This window comes from Aphidius gifuensis, linkage group LG4, assembly GCF_014905175.1.
Source record: "Aphidius gifuensis isolate YNYX2018 linkage group LG4, ASM1490517v1, whole genome shotgun sequence".
Taxonomy (NCBI): Eukaryota; Metazoa; Arthropoda; class Insecta; order Hymenoptera; family Braconidae; genus Aphidius; species Aphidius gifuensis.
Window position 1 is genome coordinate 8,814,978 of NC_057791.1, and position 23,617 is coordinate 8,838,594.

Here is a 23,617-nt window from a genome sequence, read left to right on the forward strand (position 1 = left end):
TTTGGCTTCAAGAAATATTTCGACTGGGGTTGTTAAGAGTTTCAATTTTTTAAAGACTACAAAATAATTAGTTTTTTTTATCTTTATCGTCGTTTGAATTTGTCATTTATTTTCGTTTAAAATTCATAATACATTCACAAGTTTCAATTAGCAAAATTAGTTGATATTATTAGTAATTTAAGTTAGTGCATCTCGGTTAATAATAATGGGGTTATAATGATAAAAATTTCTATTGCTTTATATGTACTTCATAATAAGCATTGAATTTTTCTTTTTAAATTCACTTTTTTAAATATCATTTTCATTTAATTACACAAATTAATCAAGACACTATGCGGCTGAAACTGAGAACTACGTTAAGTAACCGAATACAATTGAAAATTAGATGTGCAGTGCTGTGAGTATCTGGAGTAATCCGGAGTAATCCAAAGCAATTCCGGAATAAACCGGAGTAATTCGGAGCAATCCGGAGCGATTCCGGATAAATATTTCCACCAGGGGTATTTCATGATACAGTAAATATCTACAGTTTTATGCATGATACATTTCAAGTCCATAGAACTTCGATACTCACTTGAAATTATTCAAGAATTATATGCACAATTTTTGTGTGTAATTAAAACATTTTTACGCAATTGTATTTTTTTTATCACGTGGTGCGCTTTGACACAAGATAATACACTCACAAAAAATGATAATAAACGCCTAATATGTGCAATAATGATAATAACGATTACTATTATTATGTGCAATAACGATAGTAATAACTTTAATTAGAAGAATATAAAATTTTTTTGTATTCACGTTAACTATGTATGGATAAAGCAAAAATATAAATCTTACACAAAAAATAGATAAAACGATCTCTGTATAAGAAAAAACATAAAATTTACTTTTTTTTTTACGTTGAATATGTATTTATAAAAGAAAAATATAAATATAACACGAAATACAAGTAAAAAAAATTTCAATGATAATAAAATATAAAAGTTACTTTTCCTTACGTTACCTCTGTTTTTATAAAAAAAAAATATAAATCTTACACGAAATACAAGTAAAAAAAATTTTAATATGAATAAAATATAAATTTTACATTACGAAATAAATAAAAACCCCACTGACTTTAAAAAACCATAAGTTTTATATTTGAAAAATATGAAAGTACAGGTCTCATGTTTCAACATTTTTATTTAGTAATTTTTATACTTTTACCGTATAGATTCCTCTAATCCTAATAAAAATATAATTTTACGTAGGCGAAGCCTATAGTATTGAATTCACTATATAAATTTAATAAAATGGTCATATCTCCTAAAATAATATAGTTAGAAAGTTCGTATTAGAACCAAATGAAAGGTTGTATTAATTTTAATTATTTATCTATTAGTTATCAACAAAAGAAGAATTTCAAAAAATTTTAAACAGAAAATATTAAGAAAACTAAAAACAAATCGTGGATGCGATTTTTTGCCTAGACATTTAAAATTGCAAAATCTATATAATTAAGAGATAGTTTTTCTTTTGCTGTTGTTAGAAATTTGTTAATTAACAAAAAAACAAAATTTCTGTTTTTTTCTACTTCGTAGTACTTTTTAAAAAATTAACTTATATACTTTCATTTGGTCTCAAATTGTTGGTCTTTTAAATACCGAGAGCTACCCTGTTTTGATAAAAAACGCTCCGAAATCGCGTTAATTAGTTATCAACAATTGTTTATAATAATAAGTAGTGTCTGGTATGTTCTAATAAAAAAATAGCTATAAAAGATTGCTTTTAACGAATTTTTAGAAGAGAGTGTGGCTCGTAGAAATGCAATCAGGAATTTTTTGGGCTTTACAAAATTTTTTTATGTTTATTTATTCAAAAGTTATTGAAAGTATAAACAACTAACAATTTAAATTTTAACACTATTTTTTGACAAAAAAGGCATGCGCGCATGCTTAAAAGTTTCTTTGCTGTGGTTATCGATAAATTAGTTTGCTTGATCGATAAAATAGTTATTTAAATTATCACGTTATTGAAAAAAAAAAAAAATAGCCATGAAAAATTTTTATAAATAAAAGTATTAAACAAAATGGTTCTAAAAAAAATATTTGTTTAGTTAAAAAAAAGTAAATTGAACCGTTTATTTTTTTAATATTTGTATTGATTTATTTCTTAAACAAATCTAATTAATAAACAAATCTAATTATGTACTTACATAAAGTATAACCTTAAATTTGTTTTATCTGTATTTTGATTTGTGTACATAATTTAACAGCGGACGTCAGGGCAAAAAAAAAAAATTCAATCATATAATTCAAAATTGTAAGAAAATTAAACTGTAATGAATTTGGAATAATCGAGATAAACCACACGGTCTTTCGTCGGAGTGTTGAAAATTTTCAATTTTTAATAGAACGAATTCGTCACTAAAAATTTTTACTTTTTTTTTTTATAAGTTTTGCTGATCATTTTCTCCGTGCTTAATATAAAATTGTAAAAAAAATTAAACAGTAATGAATTCGGAATAATCGAAATAAACTACACGGGCTTTCGCCGGAGACTTGGAAATTTTCAATTTTGAATAGAACGAATTCGTTACTAAAAATTTTTACTTTTTTTTTTATGAGTTTTGCTGATCATTTTTGTCCGTGCTTAATGTAATAAAATTAAAAGTATTAAACAAAAAATTATGTAATTTACACTGAGATAATTAATACATGAAATATCATTAAAAATAACTTTATAATCACGAGGTAACATCGCCAGAAAGCGCTCTAACGTCTACCTTTTGATATTCAAGTGGTAGTATTTCAACTTCACAGGGAAACAACGAAAAATTAACGGGATAGTACATTAAAAAGATGAGTTTATTTCCTAAGTACAATGTCGCAGTTTTCACGGGGTATCCCGTGAAAATTTCTACGTGTCAAGATAAATTAAAAAATAAATTTTGTTTTGACCCTGTAAACAAAGTGACTTTCACGGGATGCAACGTTGATTATTCTACTTTATTTCGTTGTTATTTCTGGAAATTTATGTAACTTTCACGGGGTATCCCGCAAAAATTTCTACGTGTCACGTTAAATTAAAATACGAAAAAAAAAAATTATCAACAAAATTGTATTTTATGTTGAGAATTATTGTGTATATTCCTCGGTGACTTATTATATTACAAGAATTTTTTCCTAACGGAGTTCGAACCTACAACTTCCTAATTACAAAACCTAAGCCTTGACGCGCGAGACCATTTTTACAAGCTGTATTTCTTTAAATATTTGTTCAAATAAACTACAAGGTGATCCATACAAGAGAAATGAATCTAACGATTAAAGAATGGGTCGATCACCATTATATTATAGAATTGACCTGAGAATATTTATCAATAGGGTTTTAATAAATAATAAAAATAAAATGTATAATAATGTATAATAATGTATAATAATAAATGTATATATTTTACACAGTAAAAAAAAGTTGGTAATTCGTTTGTAATTTGTAGACTTCAGTCGTTTGTCAAATTTTTGTTTGTTAATTTAACAAAAAAAAATTTGTAAAATCTTTTGACAAATTTTATTTGTTAATTGTACAAACAAAAAATTTGTAAAATGTTTTTACAAACTCCGTTTGTTAATTTTACCAACAAAAAATTTGTAAAATGTTTTTACAAACTCCGTTTGTTAATTTTACAAATTTCGTTCGTTAATTTTACAAATTTTTTTTTGTAAAATTAACTCGTAACATATAAATGAAGATTTAATGTAAAAATAAAAAGAATATCTGAAAAAATCTTGCATACGGTCAGATTGAGTCGGACGATGTGTGTTTTTATAAGCAGCTGATAATAGACAACACGTGAAGTATTTTTTTTCTTCAAAAACCAATAAATAATTATTAAATTATAATTATAATAATAAATCAATAATTCGTGTTTTCAATGACTTTATCAAGTAAGTTAATTTAAAGTGATTTATGAATCCCTTCAAGATTATTTATAAATGTTATTTTATATTTTTAATTAATTCTTAATTAATAACATAATAACAATATGCTTGTTGACAATATTTTCGAAGCTACTTACTTGATAATTAATTAATTGTTAAATATCAGGTAATATTGTAAGAATATGAATGGATTAGAAGAATTTCCTGATCAATGTCAATTCTCGAATGAGCAAATGTGTTTTATAATTGTTCAGTATAAAAATGAAAAAAAATGAGAACAGCTTTCAGAGCATTTTACATATGCTGATATCATCCACAAAGGTTTATTACTTATTTATTTTGTTTAATTCACTTGAGAATTTGTTTGATTCATAAATACTTTTTTCAATTTTAAAGTATATGAAATATTTGCATTACCTGACGAGCAAGATATTGAGATTACTGATCTAAATGATGTTTTAATTGATTAAGATATATTATGTAATTTTATACGTTGAAGCTTGACATCTAAACTTAGACAGAAAATAGTTAGATATATGTAAGATTTTTTTGCTTTTTTACGGAGGCTAGGAGCCATAGGCTCAGCCGCAGAATTGGATTTATCAACGAAAAAAAAAAAAAGTCTATAACTTTTGAACCACTGAACTTAGAAAGTTCGTTCGTAGCTCAAAAGAAGCGCCTCGAAAAACTCTTCGAAAACCATCATAAAATTTTTCTCTGTGACTAAAAGTTTCAGAAAAAAAAATGGAAAATCGAATTTTGGAAAATGTTTGTTCTTTGTTCTAAATTAAATGCCATCTAAACTATGAATCTGAGAGCATAAGTTACGAGGGTTGATATGATCTTTAGATATTTCTCTATCATGTTTTATTTCTTAAAAATGGATAAGCATTCAAATAAAAAAAAGACAGACGTTTATACAAAAATTTTTTCAATGGTGCAAAAAATGGCGCCAGCAATAACTTATAAAAAAAATCAAAATAGAAACTTCGTTTTAGGCTCAAAAAATGCGTCTACAAAAACTCTAGAGCCCGCATTATGGACTTTTTCCGCCATGAGCGATAGTTTTCGAACCAAAAAAAAAAAAACCTTGAAATTAAAAAAAAAAAAAAAAGACATTTTTTTTTTTTTCTCAAAAAGTATGCATCATAGAGCAAACATTTTTTGAAAAGCACTAGATCTTTCGAAGGAGCTACTTTTGAGCCTAATACAAAGTCTCTATGATGATAATAACTCCAAATATGGTGGTCCGAAAAAAAACGAAAAACGGCGCCAACAATAACTCGTTAAAAAATCAAAATAGAGACTTCCTGTTAGGCTCAAAAAATGCGTTTTTGAAAACTCTATCGCCCGCATCATGGACTTTTTCTGCTCCGAACAATAGTTTTTCAACCAAAAAAAAAAAAACGTTAAAATTTAAAAAAAAATAAAGACATTTTTTTTTTTTTTCTTAAAAAGTATGCATCATAGAACAAAAATTTTTCAAAAAGCACCAGATCTTTCGATGACGCTTCTTTTAAGCCTAATACGAAGTCTCCATGTTGATAATAACTCCAAATATGGCGGTCCGAAAAAATGACAAAATGGCGCCATCAATAACTCGTAAAAAAATCAAGCTAGAGACTTCGTTTCAGGCTTAAAAAATGCGTTTTTGCAAACTCTATCGCCCGCAACATGGACTTTTTCTACTCTGAACAATAGTTTGTGTAGCAGAAAATAAAAACCTTGAAATTTGAAAAAAAAAAAAGATATATAAAAGATATATAATAAAAGATATATATACGACCAATGGCTGAAAAAAATATGTGACTGACCTGTTAATTTCTTTGGCTACATTAATTGCTCAGAAATTAACAGGTAAAACACACCGATTCCTTAGCCATTTGCCAGCAGTAATAACTTTCAATTGAGCCTAATACAATGTTTCTATCTTCAGTATCCTGAAAGTTATAGCATTTTTAATCAATTTTTTAACAATTTTGAGAAATTAGGCAATAAATAACTCAACGTAGAATTGGATTAAAAACTTCGTAATCGGCTCTTATTTTGCGTCTCAAAAAACTCTATCGCCCGCATTGTGGGTTTTTTCTGCTATCTCCAATATTTTTTGAGAAAAAAAAAAAAATAAACATAAAAATTTATTTTTGAATAATTTTATTATCAATAAACCATAAAATTATTTAAAAACCATAATTTTATTATACCTGAAAAATTAAGATAACCATGGCCCTAGCCGGAGTATTGAAAATTTTTAATTTTCAACGGGTAACGCGGGCAACACCCCCCAACAAACGTTACCAGGTCTTTTTTTTTTATAAAATCAATTTTGTCTTTATCATGAATTTACTTGGTAACCTCTACTGAAAATAATTGTAATAATAACGTTTAAAAAAAGTAAATTTTATGATTAATTTTTTAAAATAATTTCATCTGTTTGACATAAACTTTTTATAATTTAAAACAGTAAATACTACAATAAATGTATTGAAATCAGTTTTTATATTTTTATTATTGAAAACATAATTTTTCAGAATGTCCTGCCTAGCTAATACCGCAAAATTTAAATTTTTCTGTTCGACAGCAATAGTGCAATGTCCAGTATCGCCTACGCGTCCAATCAACTGCCCATTTCTTATAAGTCTGCTCGTGACCCTCAGTGCTGCTATCCTCACTATTAGATGTAGCGGGGGCATATCCAATAGTGCTCCCAGAGCACAAATAGGGGTCGACTTACCAGCCCCCGTAATGCCTCCTAGCGCCAAGCCTCTGACCTGTTCTAGAAGACTCCTGGCGCCTACTTGCACGGTTCTCTTCCACCAACACTTTCTACGTGCAATCACCAATTCATTCTTCTATCTAGTATAACACCCGGATGTTTGACCGAGGTTGAGGGTACAATCTCTTTGCCATAGAATTTTGAATTTTTCCAGCCTTCTAGCTTTTTTTTACCTGTTAAGACTACCAGTTTTGTCTTGTCCAGATTAGCAAGTAGTCCTGTACTTCACACCACCTTTTCACTATACTTAGTGCAGTTCAAGATCTGCTACAGGCGGTATTCGCATCCTCTGCCTGTATTACGATAGCTATATTGTCTGCATATCCCTGGCGGCTCAGAGCTACTAAGAGATCATCCACCACCAGACACTATAACAGCGGGGATAGCACTCCCCCCTGCGGGCATCCTCAGTTGACGATGGCTCTCAGCGTCTCCCCTCCTCTTTCCACACAAATCCGTCGGTCAGAAGGCATGTTCCTGATCCACTTTCTCAAAGTTGAATGAATCCCAAGTCTTTCTGCCGCCCTATCTATCGCCTCTAGTGGGGTCTTGTTGAAAGCCCCTTTTATGTCCATGAAAATACCCACCCCCAGTTCTCGTCTGTCTTTGGTGCCCTCCAACTTGCTAACAAGCTTATGGAGTGCCGCTTATGGACTTCCCTGGTCGGTAGGCGAATTACAGCCTATGCAGCGGACCGCTAACCCGAATCGAATCCCTTACATATCTGTCCACAAGTCGCTCCAGCGCCTTCAGCATGTAAGAAATGAGACTGATCGGTCTATAAACCCCTGGCTAGTCTTTGTCAGCCCTGCTAGGATTAGAAATAAAAACTACCTTAATTTTGCGACATTGCCTCGGTACATAACCCGTAGAAATACACGCCCTCAAGGTCTTGCTAAGTAGTACAAGTGTATGACTTAAACGTTTTTGGATCATGACCGGTAATACCCCATCGGTTCTCGGACTCTTATAAAGTTCGAACCCATTTACCGCCCATTTCACTCTATCGGTATTTACTACTCTAGACGCAATAACCCAGTCTCGGCGTCGCAACACTCCAGGTATTCATCAGAGAGGTTTCTTCATACCCAGGAAAGTATTTATCCAGCAGGACCCCAATCTCTTCCCTCCGGTCTAAGACATAACCCGCCCCTCCCTCCGGAAGTTTGAGTGGTCCATCTGCTGCACTACCTTCCTTGGCGATAATTTCCTTAAGCTTAGCCGCGTCTGGCACACTAGAGGTTTCTCCACAGAACTTCCTCCAAGAGCCTCTCTTGGCAATCCTTACCGCCTGCTTACATTCTTTCTGCAGAGTCCCTGGTCTACCTTACGTACCTTGTTCAGGGCCCTGCGTACATCGGATCTCAGCTTCTGTAGCTCGCTACTCCGCCATTCACTTTGCGTCCCGCAAATATGTCGCCGCATCTTCGATTTCACTTGGAGTGTTAAACCTCGCCAGGAAGAACTTAATTTTTTTCTCCAGCTCAGCTTCATACGCATGCCAGTCTGCTTTGCGTCGATTACGAAAGGTTTCCGCACCCTGAGCCACAGTCGCTGCAAACCATTCAAACTGAATGTATCGGTGGTCCGACAACGTCGGGTCATCGGATACCTTCTAGTTCTTAAATCTACCTGCCACATCCGGTGTGGCCATCTTAGGTCTATCACCAATTTTCTTATACTAGTTAAGAAAGTGGGTTCCCTACCTTGATCGATGACCTCCAGGCTCGTGGCAAATATGAAGTCCAGTAGAGCTCTGCCTCGATTGTTGATGTCGTCGCTGCCCCATGCGACATGATGCGCATTGACATCCTCAGCCAGTACCAGATTCCTCCGTCTATTCTTGCAGTCCTCAACGAGGGCTACGACTTCGTTAGATGAAGGTTGGTCAGATGAATCATTATGCATGTAGTCAGACGCTACCACCACCGTTCCACCTTCTTCTGATCCAGTCTCAACGAGGACGCATGCCCTTGGCATAGAAACCGTAAAATATAGAAACCGGAACATCATAAAACATTTGTCCCGTTGCTAAACCAAGTCCCCTGACGCCCCCCTTGAATGCCCAAGGTTCTTGAATCAGTGCGATTTTGGTATGCTTGGTAACTATCTTATGCTTAAGCCACGCCGTAGCCTGTGAGCTACAGTGCAGGTTGATTTGAACGAAAGGAATACTTACTACCATTAAGTCGCCTTCTCCCCTTCTGAATCCGCCTTTCTATATATTTTCATTAATTATTGACTGAGTTATTAATTTAACAACAAATTAACATAATATTTAACAACCGTTTTTGGTACGATCAAGTTTACGACCGAGTCTGTGGCACTAGACTTAGCCGAAGATTACTTTCTGTACGGAGGTCTTGATATGTTTAGAAAATAAAATTACTGATGAGAAATCGAGAAAAAGCTTCGTTCTCTGGCGGTGATCTTATTAACTAACTATAATAAATAATATTTCAAAATATCTATACTTACAAAATTCTATCAATTTTATTAATTAATTAATTATCGTTATACATATATTGACATTATATATTTAAAGAATGCTTATCGTTAAGATTATTAGTAGAGGAGTTATAAGAGTTCTGGCACACTTATTATTCATGGGTGGGTGGAGTGGGTTGGTGATGTGTGAGGGTGCTTGAGGGAGAAGGTAGTGAAAAAAAGAAGCGCTGTCATTTTTTTTTTGTAAAGATAAAAAAAGTGTTTTGAATGAGATTTGAACTCAGGTTGTTCAAAGTGAAAGTCTAGCACGCTATCCTCAGGACCATGGCAGCAACTTGATGTAATGGTAATGGGTGAGGTGACTGATACTTAGTTCTAAAAAATGGTTTGTTGGAGAATGGAATAAATTTTTTTTTAGTTTATTGTTTATAACAATGTAAAAATATTAAAAATAACATGAGTCTCCGATAGAAATGATTATCGCTATCGAAGAAATTTTATTGTTCATAAAACACTCTTAACAATAACATGATATATTTAAAGAATTTATTTTGAAACAGGGTTGAAAAAATATTTATTTTTTAAATATTTATTTTTTTATTTTCAAGAGTTGTAAGATTTTTGATGAGATGTTTTGTTTTTTAAGACAAGAGAAGTTGCATGATGAATTTTCAATGATCATAGAAAGATATCCGAAATTATGCACCTGCAAGATTTGTCCCGCTGCGTTTTTAACCTCCAGAAAAGAGGGGTTGCATCAGGAAATTTTATTAAAGAGAGTTGAAACGATCATTCTATTTTAAGTGTTTCGAGTGCGAACATTAGATTACAAATTAAAAATGTCAAGAATATTCAGTCTTGGAGAATCACAAGATGAAGACCTTGTGATTTTGGAACCATTATACTTAACAAAACAAATTGTGTTGCGGAAGGTTTGTATTTATATATATATGTATACACTGAGAAAAAAAATGTCTGCATTTAAGAGAAAAGTTGCTTAAATATAGCAAAATTTTGCTTGAAAGTTTTAGGCTTTGATTTAAAAAAAAAATGTATTAATTAAAGCAAAATATTTTTTAATTAAAGCAATTTATTTGCTTTAATTTGAGACAGTTTTTTTTTTATTTAAGAGAAAAGAGAATTAATTTAAGAGAAACTTTGCTAAAAAGAAAGCAAAAAATATCCCTTAAATCAAGCCGATAAGCGGTCTAGTTAAGACAAAAGTTGCTAAAATTAAGTGACATTTGATTTTATTTAATGGGTAAGTCATTTAATTTAAGGATAATATTGATTGAATTAATAGAAAATTATTTTTATACAAATGATAAATGAATTAATTTAAAAAAATTATGAATCAATTCAAGACAAAAAGCGATCTAGTTAAGACACAAGTTGCTAAAATTGAGCGACATTTAATTTAATTTGATTGGTAAGTTGTTTAACTTGAGGAAATTATCGATTAATTTAAAAAAATTATGAATCAATTTAAAGCAGAAAAGCGATCTAATCAAGACAAAAAGTGGTAAAATTGAGCGACATTTCATTGAATTGAATGAATAAGTCGTTTAATGAATTAATTCAAAAAAACCATGAATCAATTTAAAACAAAAAACGATCTATTTAAGACACAAGTTGCTAAAATTGAGCGACATTTCATTTAATTTAATGGGTAAGTTGTTTGATCTAAGGAAGTTATAGATTAAATTAATAGAAAATTGTTTTTATTTTTCAATTAAAAAATATTTTGCTCTCTAATGTCCGGCGGTAAGCCGCACAAACTTTTTATTTTTCTTTACAATATTTTACATTAAATATTCAGGGTACTTTTTGACACCCCTAGCTCCATCTTACAGACCGTCAATGTATTATATTTAAGGGAGCTAGAGGTTTTGCACCCCCGACAAATTACTTGAGCCGGCACTATTGCCAAGCGCTTCTACCGCCAATTTTAATTAAGAAAATTAAATATTAATTAATATAATGAGTGATATCGACAGAATCCTAAAAATATAGGGATTCTCTCGATACCACTCATGTCATAATTAAACAATTAAAAATAATTTTAATTAAGGTTGGAAAATCATAAGATTTTCCTCGACCAATAAGAAATAAGCGACATAAGGAAAGTGGAACTGGACCAAGGAGGAAAACCGAACATCCCCGAAGGATCCCCACCTTCCCTTATGTACATTTGGTTACTTAAATTATCAATTTAAATTCATTAAATTAATTACAAATTTAACTTGTAATAAATTACGACCGCATGGTCTAAATTTTTCTTGCTTGAGTAAATTAAATTCAAGGCACGTATTGTGTTACATTGTCTAATCAAATAAATATCGAATAGAATAAATTACATTTTTGCTGCAATAAATAATCAAGTTATTTATTCAAAATAATTAAATATTTAATTATACAAATTCTCGACCTCGTGGTCAGCCATTCAATCTTGAATACAATTTATAAAGTACAGTGAATAATTATTTCATATAATTATTTTATTTAAATTCGAATAAAAGTAACAGTTATTGTAATTTTACTGTAAAATCAGTGCTACGTTTGTGTCTGAAATTTGACATAATTTAATCTTCAACCACATACAACCAACTTGTATAATTACATTGTACCACACCTATATAAAATATATATATATATTCATATATTTTTGTGCATCGTTATTGGCGATAAAATAACCAAACCAACCTGTCAATTTGCGAGCATCTCCAAGGTCAAGCCAAGGTACACGCCGTCACTAGATTGCTAGATTAAATTACCGACAACCAATGTAAGTACCTTCTTTTAAATAAATTTTATTCAGTGTTTGCTCGGTAAATTTATGACAAGTGTAAAATTATTAACATTGTAAAAGCCAAGCGTCATCGTTGCGTCAATGTAGAGTCAGTGACTTGTTTAATTAATCGACTGGATTGCTTCTCAATCCCGTCGCTGGTATTTCGGCCGTCATAATTTATTTATTGTTCGGGCTTTTCGCAATTTTAATAATTTCCAGTCCCTGACTCCGCCACGACCACATGGCTTAGGTTCTCTCTTTTCGACGCGACGCGCGAGTAAAATTTAACTGGGTTACCTATTTAATAATTGTTTTGTATCGCATTTTTATGTAATAGTTAAATGGTTAATTTACAAATAAACTGTGCTCCGATTTTTACTGAATTTACAAGTGTTATTTGAAATTATTTTTATTGAATTATTGTGTTACTTTTTCGCGCATTTTTCAGGTTCCTTTTTACCTCTCCCTACATTACGTAAAGTCGTCTCCCTACCCTTCTAATGTACCTTTGCTGGGCAGGATAAACAGGGTTAAATTAAATACATATCTAGTTGGATTATTTTATTGGACAAAATCCCTATGTCTAGTAAATGATCCGGCTACGATATTTCAGCTCAAATTAATACATTTCTTTTTTTAAATCAAAGCCTAAAACTTTCAAGCAAAATTTTGCTATATTTTAGCAACTTTTTCTCTCAGTGTAGATATATATATATATATATATGTATCCTAGCTCATTCACTAGGCAACGCTCAGGCGTCATTTTATTATTTTTTAAACAGTCTTATAGTTGCACCCCTATTTATGAATTTTTCAAGCGGATTTGATTCTTTTATTTTTTAAGCAAATATTGAATATGCTAACAGTAATAATAGTGAGAGTGACAGCGAAAATAAATAAAATATGTGCTATAATATTGTCGATTATTATGTTAATAATATTAATGAGCTAAAACTAGATAATATCAGGAAGAAAATAATATTAATATTAATAATATTATTAAAGTTTTAATGAAAAAAAAATAAAAGAAAAAAATTCTTTGAAAAACTTTTTCAATCAAATTTTTTCAATTTATCAATTTTAAAAGATGTGGTATTGATTTATACTAATAAAATTAGAATAATATAGAAATATTAATATTATAATATCAGCGAAATATTTTCGTAAATTTTTTAATAGTCAAAACATAATTCTTTGGTAATGTGGCAGCATAGTAAAATTTGATAAAATTTTTTTTCCGTGTAAACTCTATTTACCTTATTATACCTTCTTTGCTTACATCACTGAGAGAAATCTCAGATTTTGACGAGAAGTTCGCTTCTTCAGACAAGAAGGCCCTTCTTGATTGAAGTAATTTCGTCACAATAATTCATTTCTTTGCGCGTAGTACTCAGCAGTTGATAATCGGAAAAACAATTATATTTTAGAATAGGAAATAGATGGTTCAATGACGCCTATATTTTACAACAACTCCAAAATAATTTAGAACAAAACTGTCGCTTCTTCACCAAATTTTTCTTCTATTTTATAACAATTTTTTTATTTTTACAAGTAGTGCAGTGTCAGGAGCTATGTGATTCAAAGAGAGATGTACTAATTACATATTAAAAAACCGTACTATCAATGGAATTAGAAAAAAAATTCATTGAAAAGCAAAATTTTTAAAATAATTATCTGGTGAGTTTAGTAAAGAATCAGTGCCCTCTTCTCTCAAGTAGGGGGAATTTTTTTTCTAAAAATATAAATTTGGCAATAAGCATAATGTAATTGAGTTTCAATGACTTATCGATATGTTTAATATTTATTTTTTTTCGATAACGTAAAATTTTTTATAATATTGAAATGTAAGAATTTTCAGTTGCTACTTCTTTTTCGTTATAGAGTATGTAGGAATTTCTATAGAATAATCGAAATTATAAGTTCCTGAATTTAAATTATCGTATAAATTTTACAGCATTTTTATTCTAGCACGGAGAATTTTATTCGTCTAAACTATTATATCACACGAAGGCAGTAGCGATTAGTCGTGATACGTGCCCCGCTTATACACAATTCATTTCTTAGTTGTCAAAATCCCGAATCGAACTACTAAAACAAATACAAATCAGATTGACAGAAATTAAAAAAATAACTGATTGCAAATCATACCCGAGGAAAAAGAGTTATATATATCTATATATAAGTATATATAACTATATATACCTATATATAACTATATATAGTTATATATAACTGTATATAACTATATATAATTATATATAAGTATATATAACTATATATAATTTTATATATCTATATATAATTTCATATAAGTATGCATAAATATATACTGTTATATATAACTTTGTATGGATATTCAGAAATCTATCCTGAGAAAAATAAGTTATATATAACTATATATAACTATATATAATTATATATAATTATATATAGTTGTATATAGTTGTATATAAGGACATACAATTATGTAAAATTATACATAGTTATATATAAGAATATATAATTATATATAGTTATATATAACTATATATAATTATATATAATTATACCTAGTTCTATATCATTATATATAAGTATAATAATATAAATATAATAATATATCGTTGTATATAGCTGTCGATATAAAATATTTTTTGTACTGAAACATTTCATAAGGAAACACCACTCATCATTGTGGTCAAAATGGCGTTGAATTTTACCATAATAAATTTCATCCTTGTTCATAATAATCTCTGTTCATAATAATTTGAACAGTATCGTTATTCGTTATTATTTTTTTGTAAGTTTTCGAGGTATGTAATGTGTCACCCACACGTACTCTTGCATAGGACCTTTCTTTTAAAATCGATATATTTTGTGAAACTAGCAATTATTTTTCATTCTGTTTCCGTCTCCTTTTTTTATAATGGTCAAGAGTTCATATTGCTTTGTATTTATTTAATTTATACGATAATTTATACGATTAATGTTAAATGCATTTATTAAAATTCGAACTCCATGAGCAATTTTGATATTTTTAACAAGTTCAGTACCTATATTTAATTACTTAAGTTACAACATAATCTTCGTTTGTAACCATTTTTATAAATTCATCTTGTCACAGACTTGAGATAAATCTAAATTTAAGTATCTTTAAGAGTTATCCAAAGATGTTGACAAAAAGTCCAAATTAAACCTTAATTTCATATAAAAAAAAATTGTCCACTTTACGTTTTTGGACTAACATAAGTCATGTCTGATATTAAATAAGAAGAGTCATGCTTTATGAGGACAGAAATTTTCATACCATCATGTAGTTGCGCTCGTGGCTCAGTGGGAAAACGTTAGATTAAGAATTCGTGGTTGCGCCGGTCAAGGGTTCGAATCCTCTCATGTGTTAGGTTTAAAAAAAATAAAAAAAAAAACAGCCGCGATTACAACCAAATTGTCAAAGTTGCGCATCGCTCTTCAGTTAATTAACAAAATAAAAAAAAAAATTTTTTATATTTAATATAATGTGTCACAGATCTTCATATAATTATATACAACTATATATAAATATATATAACTATATATAATTATATATAATTATATATATGAACCTGTTTTCCCGAGTATACATATATCTATATATAGTTATATATATATATATATAGATATATATAAATAATGTTATATATAACTATATACAGGTATATACAGAAAGTGGCAGTATATCTCTATATATAACTATATATAACTATATATAACTATATATACTTATATATAACTCGTTTTTCTCGGGTAGTTATTTTATCGATAATTCCATAAATTGAAATGTACCAATGAGCCGATAGATTCGCATCGAACGATTCTTCACACAAGAAAGGAAAATCCTGTTTCAAAAAAAAAAAAATATTGTCAATATTTACAATCGTTGAATTATTCTGTAATAATGATTCTTAATTATTCAATATATACAAAAAGATAACTTTTTATGGAGAAATAAAGTTTCAGAGTAGAAGTCACCGTCTGTTTGAAAAAATTGAATGTTTTTACGTCAGTCACCGATTTTTGAATTGGATTTATCTTGATATTTTGTATTTAAGATGGCTGCTGACGTAAGGTATTCTCTGGATTCTATTGAGAATGAGAAATATGATTGGATGCACACGTAGAAGAACAAACGGTGTTTCTTAAAATCAAGTTGCACTAACAATTAAATTAATCAAGCACTTCTTCAGGGAAGAAGTCACTGTCTTGTAAAAATCTTTTAATAATTCTAGGACAGTAATCAATTTTTAAACTGAATCTGACTCGATTTTTTTTATTCAAGATGGCTGCTGACGCAGGTTATTTTCTGGGATTTAATAACAATTAAGAATATATTTATATTTAAACGTAGACGAAAAAATGGTACACTGAGAAAAAAAAACCACAAAAATTGTTGTGAGAGCACAACAAACTAGAGGCGAAATCCTATCCTGTCGCTTTTTGTTGTGCTGCAACAAAAATTGTTCTATCGTTAAACAAAATTTGTTGTGCTACAACAAATTTTATTGTATCGTTGAACAAATTTTATTTAGCTGCACAACAATTTTTACCATCCAATAATATTTGTTGTGTTGCTTAATAATATTTGTTCGGCTGCTCAATAAATATTGTCCAGTTTCAAGGCAAATATTACAGTGCTGCACAACAATTTGATTTTCGGGTGTTATCGGTAAGACTCGGTCTTGTTCGTGTGCCTCGGTATATCTACATGGCATTGTGTGGAATTTTCTAAGTCAGTCTAAGTTGAGATCAGCTTTGGTGTGACTGACGTTTTGAAAATAAATTAATTAATCCCAAGATGTCAAGTTTTAATAACATTTTAATCATTGAATTATAAACTAAAATATTTGTGAGCAACTAGATAAATAACCAAACTTGATATTTAACAAATCACATCAACAATAAAGTATGAAATTATATGAAAATGACAAACATAACCTGCATCTGTCATTTTAATGCAGAGATTTTTTATTTTAATCTTTAATAATTATGAATATGAAAAATAAATCAAAGCATTAATTTGAATTAATCTGTTCCTTAATTGTTTTCCTTCTTCTTTTTAATTATCATAATGAAAATTTATTTCGAATTTTGAAAAAAAAAAAATTTAATATGGTTTTAGAATTTTTGTTATCTGGAATAATAAAAATTATTAAACTAAATACAAAAATTGTTGTATGTTCAACAGTTTTTGTTTGGAGCATAACAAATTTTGTTGTATGTCTATTAATTTTTGTTTGGAGCATGACAAATTTTGTTAAACAGCACTGTAATTATTACTCTGCCAGATGAACAAAAACTGTATTACCGGCAGAACTAATATTATTGAGTTTCAACTTCGCGCCTCTACTTTGTTGTGCGGCACGACAATTTTTGTCCTGTTTTCTCAACAATATTTGTCGTTTTTTTTTCTCCGTGTATACTTTGAAATCGAATTGCATCAATAGTTAAATAAATGAAGCACTTCTTCAGAGAAGAAGTTACCGTCTGGTCAAAAACTCTCAATATTTCTAGGACAGTATTCGAGTTTTAAACTGAATCTAACGAAATTTCTTTGATTCAAGATAGCTGCTGACGTAAGTTATTTTCGGGAATTTAATGACAATTAAAAATATGATTACACGTACACGTAGAAGAACAAACGGTGTTTCTTAAAATCAAGGTGCAATAACAATGAAATTAATCAAGCACTTCTTCAGGGAAGAAGTGACCGTCTTGTAATAATCTTTTAATAATTCTAGGACAGTAATCAAGTTTTGAACTGAATCTCACCTGATTTTTTGTATTCAAGATGGCAGCCGACGTAGGGTAGTGTCTAGATTTTAGTGACAATTTAAAATATGATAGGATGCACACGTAGATCAACAAATAAATATTTTTTAAATCAAGTAGCACTAACAATCAAATAAATCAAGCACTTCTTTAGAGAAGAAGTGACCTTCTAGTATAAAACATCCCATATTTCTCGGAAAGAAATCGAGGCTTAAACTGAATCACACTCGACGTTCTGTATCCGAAATGGCTGCCGACGTAGGTTATTTTTCGATAGTGAAGGACAGTTGAGGAATGAATTTGGATTGAAACGAAGACGAAAAAACGGTATATTTTGAAATCTAATCAAGGCATGAATCTTATAAATTAAGGACTTCTTCAGAGAAGAAGTGACTGTTTGGCTGAAAAACGTTGAATGTTGTAACGTTTCTCATGAACTCCCGTTTTCGATAAAGAAGTGGGCGTTTTTTTTTTAATCGTTCGCACGTTATTCAGAGTATCATAAGCTTTTTTCACAGTCTTTGCTTCTTCTGTGTAACTTTGGTCATTTTTTTTATTTAAATCTTATCAGTATTCGATCGAGAAAAATACAGAACTACTTTTAATGACACTGCAGTATTGCCTAGTTGGCCACCGTTACTGCATTATCCTACTTGATTGAAGTTGCTCAAGTTTCAATCATATATTATTGAATAATTAATAAAGTAGTTCTATTTTAAAGATGCATACTTTTTTCAACTAAATGCCGAATTTCTTCCGCCTTACTAGCACCTTCTTTATGGAAGAAGGCCATCTTCGATTAAGTAGGCAACTTGGATGAAGAAGGCACGCGCTTGTCAAAATCCGAGATTTCTCTCAGTATACTTAACATATTATACTTATTGACCTTTTTTTCGATAGTAGCCTATCATTTTTCGTTCATGATGCTATTGGAATCCAAATAGAACGCATTAATCCAATTAAAGAAACCAGTGAATATATGTTGATCAAATTCAGTATGATACAGAACATAAGACTTGTCATACGGGTCGGTGACTATGCCTGTAAAATACCACGTTTCATTAGAAAGAATATGTGATACATTTTTTATTAAAATAATATTTATTGTGTAATGTGACTTACATTTTAATAAATAATAAAGAATCTTTGTTATAAATGAATTAACCCGTAGAACTCGCTCTATATATTATTATTTGTAACTTTGGTTCACTAATTTATAAATATTATGTTCTATAAAGGTTAATATAATTATATAAAACTGTACATCTACAAAACTTATTTATACTGCTATATATAGCTATATATAACCTTATATATATCAGGAGACCCGGTAGGGTCTCGCCTCAATTTTAGAACGAAAAAAATATATAGAACGAACGCGAACTCTCTACCGGGTATAAGTATTTTAAGTTAGTGCTCTGTGACGTCATAATTTTTAATTTATCAATTTGCAGTCTAACTATTGGCCGAAAAAAAAAAAAAAATAAAAATAGTTTTATTATATATATCGATGACCCTCTTTCTAATAAGCCTACTTTCGATTTTTTCCAATAACTAATAAAAAAGATATCAACATCAGTACACTGAGAGAAAAAGTTGCTAAAATATAGCAAAATTTTGCTTGAAAGTTTTAGGCTTTGATTTAAAAAAAAAATGTATTAAATTGAGCATAATATTTTTTAATTAAAGCAATTTATTTGCTTTAATTTAAGACAGTTTTCTTTTTATTTAAGAGAAAAGAGAATTAATTTAAGAGAAACTTTGCTAAAAAGGAAGCAAAAATATCCTTTAAATCAAGCGAATAAGCGGTCTAGTTAAAACAAAAGTTGCTAAAATTAAATGACATTTGATTTTATTTAATGGGTAAATCGTTTAATTTAAGGATAATATTGATTGAATTAATAGAAAATTGTTTTTATACAAATGATAAATGAATTAATTTAAAAAAATTATGAATCAATTCAAGACAAAAAGCGATCTAGTTAAGACACAAGTTGCTAAAATTGAGCGACATTTCATTTAATTTAATGGGTAGGTCGTTTAACTTGAGGAAATTATCGATTAATTTGAAAAAATTATGAATCAATTTAAAGCAGAAAACCGTTCTAATCAAGACGAAAGTTGCTAAAATTGAGCGACATTTCTTTTAATTTAATGGTTAAGTCGTTTAATTTGAGGATAATATTGATTAAGTTAATAGAAAATTGTTTTTATACAAAAGAAAAATGAATTAATTCAAAAAAATTATGAATCAATTTAAAACAAAAAGCGATCTAGTTAAGACACAAGTTGCTAAAATTAAGCAACAATTGATTCAATTCAATGGGTAAGTCGTTTAACTTGAGGAAATTATCAATTAATTTAAAAAAATTCTGAATCAATTTAAAGCAGAAAAGCGATCTAATCAAGACATAAGTTGCTAAAATTGAGCGACATTTCATTTAATTTAATGGTTAAGTCGTTTAATTTAAGGAAGTTATAGATTAAATTAATAGAAAATTGTTTTTATTTTTGATTAAAAGAAATGAAAATAAAAAAAAAAATTATTTTTTTATTTTTCCTTTTTTTTCAGGACTTATTTTATTTTACACTTGAAGATTTAATTGTTTTTTTTTTTTTTTTTTTTTGTCCTAACCGAGCCTCGAACCTCTGCCTAATCTAAACCTATCTAAACCTATACTTTTAAAAGCCAGTGCGTTACCCCCTGAACCATCGCGCGTTAACGTATCAGAGATAAAATTATGAAGCCCTTGAATCAAAAGTTTCATCACATCCCGATAGGCTGGTTGGTTTTATTTTTTTTACATGTAATTGTTTAAATTTTTATTAATACATCTTTCTGTCACTTTATTTAACTAGCTTAAAGGAAAACAAAAATAATACCTATCTCACTATAGGCACTTAGTTATTTTATTTTAGATGTCTTCTCGAAATAATTAGAAATAAATATTCAACTGATTTTGAGAAAGAAAAAATTTTTACGATATATGTATAAAATATTTTAAGAAGACATCTAAAATAAAATAACCAAGTGCCTATAATTGAATAGGTATTTTTCGTTTTTCTTTAAGCTAGTTAAATAAAGTGACAAAAATATGATAATAAAATTTAAACAATATGTAAAAAAAAAAATAAACCAGCAGCTATGAAGATAATGATAACGATTCATAAACTCATATTTATGCGATACGACCAACGCATATTTAAAAGTAGGTTTAGATAGCGAAGGTTCGGCAGAACAATTAAATCTTCAATTATAAATAAAGTCTGAAAAAAGGAAAATAAAAATAATTTTTTATTTTCATTTTAACAATCAAAATAAAACAATTTTATTAATTGTCTATAACTTCGCTTTAATTAAACGACGGCACCAAATTAAATGAAATGTTCTCAAGCAGCGGCATATTGATTAGATAACGCTTTTGATTCAGTGATAATTTCCTCAGGATAAACGACTTTACCCATCAGTGACTGGCAATTTGGCGGCAATAACAGATGCTTTTGTTTTAGAATTGATTCATAATTTTGAATAATCATTTTTTTTTTGTAAAACATTTTCTGCCAATCAATATTATCCTCAAATTAAACGACAACCATTAAATTAAAAATATAAACAACTCTTGTTAAATTTTCTGCAAATTGATTCATAATTTCAATTTCACCAGGTTCAACGACCGCCTAAATGAAATAAACTCATTTCGCGGCTTGTTAACAACAGATCGCTTTTGTCTTTGATGATTCATAAAAATATTCATTTATCATTTGTATAAAACAAACACTATTAATTCAATCAATATTATCCAAATTAAACGATTTACCCATTGTAATCAAGTACAACGGCACTTGTTTTAACTGACCGCTTATTCGCGATTTAAGGATATTTTTGCTTCCAGCAAAGTTTCAACTTAAATAATATAACAAATAAAAAGAAAACTGTCTTTAAACAAATAAATTTGGCAATTAAAAAATTATCCATTTTCAAAGCCTAAAACTTTCAAGCAAAATTTTGCTATATTTAAGCAACTTTTCTCTTAAATGCAGACATTTTTTTTCTCAGTGTAAAAGCCGAAAACAAAAACTTATTAAAAAATAAATTTCTCAGCTAAATGTCCTCGTTGCCCCCACTCTCGAGACGTTTAATGTCGTACATACGGATATGTGCATAGTTATCGATTTTTTTCTTGTCCGTGTGTGTGCTTGTTCTTTTTTTTTTTAATTCTCCCTTAGCTAAATATAAGTATATATATATATGCATGTTTCAATTTTCGATTTATTTATATGCAAGAAGATTTGTTATTTCTTATATATAATTAATATCGTTATTATTTCATCATTCACGGTTAAATGAAAATATGTAGAAGAATTATACAGGTGCGTGAACCTGGCCTGCATAAGTCCTAGAAAAATTATCTAGAATATACTCATTAGAAGCGTCTTAATTTGTACCATTTTGCACCGCAATTGTTTTGATTTGTACCTTAAAATTAAAGAGTGGAGAAAGGGTTAGAACCGATTTTTTTTCTAGATGACTCAGGGGAAAAAAAAATTGCTACAAACGCAGAATAATTTGTACTAAAGCCCTGAATTTGTACCTCAAAAATAACAACAAAAAAAAAAATTATTTATTCCAAAACGTTAATTAACAATTGAATATCTGCTTTAATTATTGAGGTACACATTCCATTCTAGCTCACGTTCTACTCTTTAAAATAAAAAATAAATTATTTAAAAATATTTTTGAGGCACCATGCGATCGTTAATGAAAATTTTTAATCAACAATTGCATGGTGCCTTTAAAAATCAATATTTTCAAATAATTTATTTTGTTAAGAAACGAACATTCTAATTTGTACCTCAATAATAATAATAAAAAAACATGTTACTCCAAAATTTCAATTCACAATACTTTGTTATTATTATTGAGGGTACAAAATTAGCCCACGTTCTGCTCTTTAAAATAAAGTAAAAATTATTCAAAAATATTGATTTTTAAAGGCGCCATGCAATTGTTAATCAAACATTTTTATTAACAATTGCATGGTGCCTCCAAAATTCAATATTTTAAAATAATTTGATTTTTATTTTAAAGAGCAAACGTAAGCTAACTTGTACCGTCAAGCCCTGAAAGAAATATTTCTCCGCCATTACTCCGGCTTTCTTCGGCATTACTCCGTTTTTGGCCCATTTCCGGAGAAATTACTCCGGCATGAGATTAATGTCGGAAAAATTAATCTGCCACGATTTTTTTGCCGGAATAATTTCTCCGCCATCAACCTCATGCTGAAGTAATTTCTCCGGAAATAGGCCAAAAACGGAGAAATGCCGGAGTAATATTTCCACCAGGGAGAGCAGAATACGTACTTCAATAATTAAAGCAGATATTCAATTGTTAATTAACATTTTTGAGTAAATAATTTTTTTTTGTTATTTTTAAGATACTAATTCCTTGCTTAGTGGTACAAATTAGTACAAATTATTAGAAAGTGGTACAAATCAAGACGCTTCTGATGAGTATTCTAGATAATTTTTCTAGGACTTATGCAGACCAGGTTCACGCACCTGAATTGTACGAATATAATTCTTTATATTCTCTCTCACGAATTTTCATAAATTATTATTAGTTAAACAAAATGAGTGAAATACAAACAAAACATAAATTTACAATTGATGTCCCTGGAAGCCTCAATTTTAGATGAGCTGTTTATTTTTTTATCATAGCTTTAATAATCAAAAGAAGTGAAATATAAAAAAAAATAGCAAAATTTTAAAGTATAAAGTTGAATAATTTGCTGGATAAAAAAAAAAAATAAATAAAAAAATTAGGCGCTTTTTCACGATAACGCTTGCGATACATGTTAATAATATTATAATAAAAAGCACCTAATTTTTTTT